We start from the raw sequence: 6866 nt of genomic DNA, 5'->3' as shown, positions 1-6866 counted from the left end.
ACTGCTAAATCACAAGGTCGGCTGTTCAAATCCACCAGCCGCTCCTCAGAAACCCTATACAGGGTCACTAGAAGACATTTAGCAACAACAAAGATGGATCAGGGTGGGGCTGATTGGGCCAAACTTGGGAGTCAACTTCCGGTTCTTTTGAAGGTAATAAGCATCATAAAGGCCTTGCTGGCTAGGATGCTGGGAGTCTCTGAACTTCCTAAGGGGCTTTACATTCAGAATCCTCAGGCCTCCTTTGATCCCTTACTTCACCCTGGGTGGGGGTAGGGAGTGGGGCCCTAGGCTAGGCCTCAGAGGCAATAAGTAACAATGGCCTGTCACTGAGCACTTAGCACACACAAGACCATATCTTCAGTACTTTGTAACAATTGTTCTTAAGTGCCTTCAAGTCTATGCTGACTCATAGCCATCCTGTAGAGGATTTCTGAGGAGCAGCTGGTGGGTTTAAACTGCTGACCTCATTGTTCCCAGTCCAGTGCTGATGCTAAGAGTCTTATTGGGTGCTTATTAAGTACCCAAATCTCTCACTACTATTCTGGTGGAAAGATACTATTACTAAAGCTGAAAAGGTCTTTAACTATCCAAAGTGACAGTCATTAAAATGACCTGGTTTAGATGGACACTAGTGTTTTCCATCTCCTTGCTAGCTGCACTTCCAACCTTGCAAACCCTTCCCTCCTGCTGGCATCCCAATTTACTGGGACCTCTCCTACATCTGGAGCTCCCCCACCTCTCACCTCCTGGCCCACCCACTGGGATTTTCAGTCTTCTCCATGATCAATCATTGTGTCTTCAGTTATTCAACACACTCCTGGTGTCACAAAGAGATTACTTCACACCTTCCTCACTCCAGTCTCTCAAATCCAGCCACCACCCCTTCATTCTTTCTGGTCACTAATGCTGGGAAGGGGTTTTGTTATTGCCAAACTTCCTCTGCCCTGGAGTGAGCTTCTCCGTCCCTAGTAGAAGAATATGGATCTTGGAGAAGGATGAGAAGTGTTTTAGGAAGAAGTTTCAAGTCCTTTTTTTGTCAAATCTCCCCATCCAAGGGTGACCAAGGCAGCCTACTGGAAGTACGAAAGGTGGGGAAACTTAGAGCTCTGACTTCACCATTTGCTAGTCTTGACCAAATCCCTTAGTTCCTCTGTACCTCAGTTTCCTTTTCCATAAATTGGGAATAAGGATAGAACCTCTTTAGGTTTTGATGAGGATTAGGTCAGAGAACACACATAAATCATTTATTACAGTGTCTAATTGCGCAGAGTGACTCACATCATCAGTTTAGCACTATCAGCTCCAGATAGAGACAATCTTGCCCCGGAACCCCCTCAGTGGTAAACAACCATCACCACCACCAACTCCCCTCTGGTGTGGCACTGTTGGATAAGCACTGAACTTCTAGTTGCAAGGTTGGCAGTTCAAATTCACTCCTCAGAAGCCCTATACAGGGTCTCTATGAGTTAGAGCTGATTTGACAGCACTTAGCAACTCCCCTCTACCCAATGCTAAATGTTTTCCTCTCCTACTTAGAGAATCGCTTGGGAGGCCCAGAGTAGTGGGGAACTGGGACTGCATTCAGGGAAACTTGAGGCTAACATCCAAGGTCAGATTACCCAATAAGCAAGATTACTTGTGCTTGCGTGCTAATCTGTAGTCAACAGTTTCATATTTTTCACCACATTGATGTGAAACTGTTCACTACAGTTTAAAATGCTGATTGAGAAACCAGACACTGTTAAAGTCCATCCCATAGGTTATTTTCTAGTTTTAGCTCCCTGGGCGCCCTGTGGCCCTCTGAACCCTAGGGTAAGAAGCTACTGAAGATCTAGAAGTCTGGATCAGAAGAAAAGCAGCAGCAAGAGGACCCCAGCACTTCTGTGATCCCCTGTTCTATACTTTTGGGCATCACAGTTGTGTCTTTGATGATCTGCTGAGTTGGGGGCATAACCGTGGTAGTGTCAGTGGGCTGGGAGCTCCCTTCTCTTTCTTTGATGTGGATAATTGATGCTTTCTTATTTTCATGCAAATGTACCTTCAAAACAAGTCCTATCCCTCCCCAAGGACTTCTGTCCTTTAGATGACCACTTTGGTGTTCCCTGGTACCCCAGGGGTCTGAACTACCTCCTTTAGTGGTGTGAGCCCTTCCCTGTTTTTCTTTCTCCTATTGCACTCCTCCCCTCCTCCCCGCCCCTGCATTTCTTCTTCTCTCCCCTACTCCTCCATGATCCTCTGTTGAAGTGATAAACAGAGGCTATCTGTGGCCCAGACTGTTCATACCAGGCTCAAGGATACTGGGAATAATAACTACAAAGATTTAATGGTGGTAGTTAACATTTTGTTGAGGAGCCTGCAAAAGGCTGAATTGAATACTGGACCTTTGCACCTTCAACAGCATCTTGGATAAATACCATCAGCAAAAATATTAACCACTTCCTACAAGGAGTCCTGGTGTGGCACTGTGGGGTAAGCACTGTACTGCTAACTGGAAGGTCAATGGTTCAAATCCACTAGATGATCCTCGAAAACCCTATACAGGGTCACTATGACTCAGAACTTACTGGACAGCATAAAACACCAACATAAGTCATGCATGGAACTAAGTGCTCTTACAGCATTATCTGATGCCAGTCTAGGCCTTTGACCACTGCACTCCATTGCCTGCCCCTACTTCACTTAATCCAGCATTGCCCAGTTCAAAATCTGGCACATATATTGTTAAGTAGTGGAGAATGACTAGATGACTGGGAAGAAATTATACATTCTGCACTTCTAACCTCTCTGAGGTTGGCGCAGTTGCTTGGAGACTTCGGTTGACCTGATTGAGGGGCTCAAGAACATTGGGATATGCGTGGGCATATCAGATGACCCAGAGGTCTACTAGGGTCTGCATTCAGTCTCCAAAGAAGCAGCCAGCTCAGCCCTTTAGTAGCTCCTATTACCCAGGATCTGACTGACCTCCTCAGATGTGCCTAGCTCTGGCCTCCAGTGTACCAGATGCTAGTGGGTGGGTGACTCAGAGACATCCTTTCCCACAGCTGGAAAAGCAGCTTAGAATGGGTGTGTAGCACCTGTTACTAAGAATTTATAAACCAGTTCTGTCTAGAGATTTGACCTGGATCCTGGGGAGGTGACCTCCTCTGGGACAGAGTACTTGGGTGAGGGGACCTTTTCCTTTTCCCTTTCCTCATCTTTTCTTCTAATATACCAGCCTACTCACCTCTCAAGTCATTTATTGCTAATCTATCCTACCCAAAAGAAGTAGGACTAATGTTTGTCTTGTCACTAAAACTAAGCACAGAGTGCTCAAGGATATTTGTAATCATGATATATTGTTTCTTAGTCTTTCCATTTTATTTCTAATAATACCAGTTCTGGGCATCTTAAAACTTTGAGACCATTGGTAGGTGTGATAGAAAGACATTTGAATTGTATCTTAAAAAGTTAAGGACAGTTTTGGCAGGTAGGGAAGTGGGAAGAGTATTCAGGCCAAGGCACAGAGAGTGTGGTTAAGGAAGAGACTAGGAATGGCAGGAAATGAGGAAAGGGTATTAAATACCAAGCTAAATAAAGGTTTGAGTTAAGTTCTGAGGGTAATGGGAAGCCATCGAAGAGTTTGGGGCCAGTGAGAAAGATCTTCCAGCAACAGAGAGAAATGGTAAAACTAGCTGATTTTTATTATTTGCTTGGTACAAAGATTATTTCATTTAGTTCTCTGAGCAACTTTATGAGGTAGTTAGTATTATTTTCATTTCATTTTAAGGAAAACTAAAGCATGGGAAGATTATTTCTTCAAGGCCACGTAACTACGAGTTGATCCTGGAGCCTATTTCTTTAGTCATCCTGCTATTATTACGGGTCTAAGAAATGGCAGGAGCCACGGAAGGCTTCTGAAAACGTTTCACAGATAGGTTGGACACCAGACTCTTTGTCCACTTGGGTGTGGGTGTGAAGTTAAGCGTGCTCTCAGGGATGATGTCCAGCTTTCTTGGGAGCCGGGAGAAGCATGGAAAAACGCAGATTCTGGCAAAAGCAGAGGAATGAGCAGTCAGCCAGTTAGAGGTCCCAGCTCCAAGGGGTACACGGACGGCTCTGGCAGATCCGGACCTGCAGTCCATTAAGCGCGAGGTCAGTGGCAACCTGGGCTTCTCTTTCCGCCCCTACCCGCGCGAGCCGAGAGGAACCAAGCATGACCGAACGGGACCGAACACTGTGAGTGGAGCCGAAAGAGGCCGAGCGGGATCGGGCAGGGCTGGAGCCAAGCCGAAAAGAGAAGCCGAGGTGGATAGCTGAGAGTAGTGCCATCTAGCGAAGGCCCAGGGCCTTAGCATAAAGCCAGGTAAAGTCCCCACCGAGAGGCATGCCGGGAATGGCACCCATCGGGGCCGGTCACCAAAGGGGCAGATACAAGAGTAGGGACCCGGCTGTGATTTAGGTTTTTCTGGCCGCTGTCTAAACTGGACTTGAAATGCATCTTAGGGAGGGACTTTCTGACTCTAGGATCCAGGACGTCCTGCGTCACCGGGACCCCTACGGCCCTGATTGGCTCTACCTTTTCCACCCTGCAGCCTGTGCCCTAAAGGAGCCCTGTTGGCGCTGTGTGTTAAGTGCTGAGCTGCTAACAGCAGCAGCTGCTCCTCTGGAGAAAGATGAAAGCATGTGTTCCGGTAAAAAATTACAGTCCCAAAAAACATATGAGTCGTTATGAGTAGGAATTGACAGTTTGGGAGCAGGTTTGGGTTTGGTTTTAACCTGTGCCCTCAGGTATATCACCTGTGACCATCACAGTCTGTCTCTTTCAGGCCCCTCAGATCCCACATTAGATTCCTTCATGCCCCTCACACTCTTTTGATTTTCCTCACCAGGTTTTGGCCCCTTGCCACCCATTCTTCTGCTTGACGTTGCTTTCCTTTCTATTCACCCCACTCCTGCTTCCCAACCAGAATGTAAGCTCCCTATGGCAAGGGCTGTATTTCTTTGTTCGTGTCTATTTCTTTGTTCAGGTGTCTAAAACAGAGAAGGGGCTCAAAAAATACTTGTTGAGTTTAGATTGAATGCCTATCTGGTAATACTCAAAACCCCTGTAGATGTATAATCCGAACTCACCCCTTCACTCCACTCAGTTCCCTTTGCTCCTGCCACTTCTTGCTTCCCTTTCCCTAATTTAGACCCTCTGGCCCTCTTCCACCCATTTTCTGTGGTGCAGCTGGAGAACCTGTCTTCAGTGGCTTTCCATTGCTTTTGGTATAAAGATCAAACTCCTCAATCTCATCCAGCAGCTTTTTACAGCCTGACTGTGGAGACCATCTTTTGCAATGTCTTCCTCACATTGACCTATAGTTCATGTGCATCAAAATCACTGGTGGAGCTTGTGGAATGTGCAGATTCTGAGTCCCTACAGCAAATCTATCAAATCACAATTTCTGTGAGTGGCATCCCGCTCCCCCTGCAATATTTGAAACCCACTTCTTAACTCCATCTTTATGCCAGGACTCTTCTCTCCCAGCCTATACCCAGATTCCCTTGCCTAGAGAGTATACTTCCACTTCCTTCAGATTGAAATTTAAAGGTCCAAAGTCCTGGACTTACTCCCAAAACAGCACTTCCTATGTGAGTTTTGCCTGTCTGCTTCTTTGTCCACCCTCCATCTCACCCTTCACCCCACCCCTGCTTCCCAACCAGAATGTAAGCTCCCTATGGCAAATTCTATGTTTCTCTTGTTAATGTAGCAAGGTGTCTGGAACAGAGAAGGGGCTCAAAAAATACTTGAGTTTAGATTGAATAAATATCTGGGAATACACCAAACCCTAAGCAATTCTCAAACTGGAATAATAGGGTGAAAGGGAAGAGGAACCTAGAATATGCCTGCCCTGTAGATGGAAGAGAGGGAATAATTGAGGGGGTAGTGGGTCCTTCCAGACCCCTTGAAGCTGGCACCCACAAGAGTCTGGTTTAGGAGCATACTTCCAGCCAAGGATACCAAGAAGAGTCTGTGGCCATGTATTGGTTTTCTTCTCTGTGGCCTCATGGACCCATTCTGCCCTTCATTTTGGAGGTTTGAGTTCTACCTGTGCCACCCAGGGCTGCTGCAGAAGGCATCTTTCTATTCCCACAAAACCTTGTCTCTCTTTGCTTCTTAATTCATGAAGGAAATCCCATGCCCGCTTCTTAATCCACTAAGGAAATCCTATGCCCATTCCAGACAAATTACTTATTTCAGCCTCAGAGAATAAAAGTCAGAAAACCAGACTCAGACCCTACAGGGAAGGTACCACTGGAAACTAACCAGCAGATGCCCTCTAGAGCCAACACAGACAACCATTGTGTCCCAGGCTTTCTCTGAATATAGTTGGTTCTCTGAGTCGAGAATATGTCCAGTTGGGGGTTTGAGGAAGGACCTGAATTGGGCCTGAATTGAATTGAAATATCAGTGGTAAGTGGGATAAGTGCTGTTACATTGAGGGGATTACAATTAATGAGTTGAAACAAAATGCGTATGGATTGTTGATTATAAAACTGATCATCTGTTCCGTAAACCTTCACCCAACTCACAATAAAAAGTTTAAAAATTTTCAGTGGGTATAGCAGCTATGATTCTTATTGAATGCTTACCATATGCCAAACAGTACTGTGAGCACTTGAAATAGTCTCATCCACTCTTCAAATAATCTCTTTGCAGATTAGGACCCTGAGGCTCAAGAAGGTTAAAATATTCCATGCACTTAAATGGGGGTCCCTGGGAGGTGCAAATGGTTTGCGCTCCACTATTAACCTAAAAGTTGGCAGTTTGACCCCACCAAACAGCACCATGGAAGAAAGTCCTGGTAATCTACTCTGTAAAGATTGTTGCTGTTGTTGAT

This window comes from Chrysochloris asiatica, unplaced genomic scaffold, assembly GCF_000296735.1.
Source record: "Chrysochloris asiatica unplaced genomic scaffold, ChrAsi1.0 scaffold00087, whole genome shotgun sequence".
In the NCBI taxonomy this organism is placed as follows: Eukaryota; Metazoa; Chordata; class Mammalia; order Afrosoricida; family Chrysochloridae; genus Chrysochloris; species Chrysochloris asiatica.
This window is presented reverse-complemented; position numbering follows the sequence as displayed.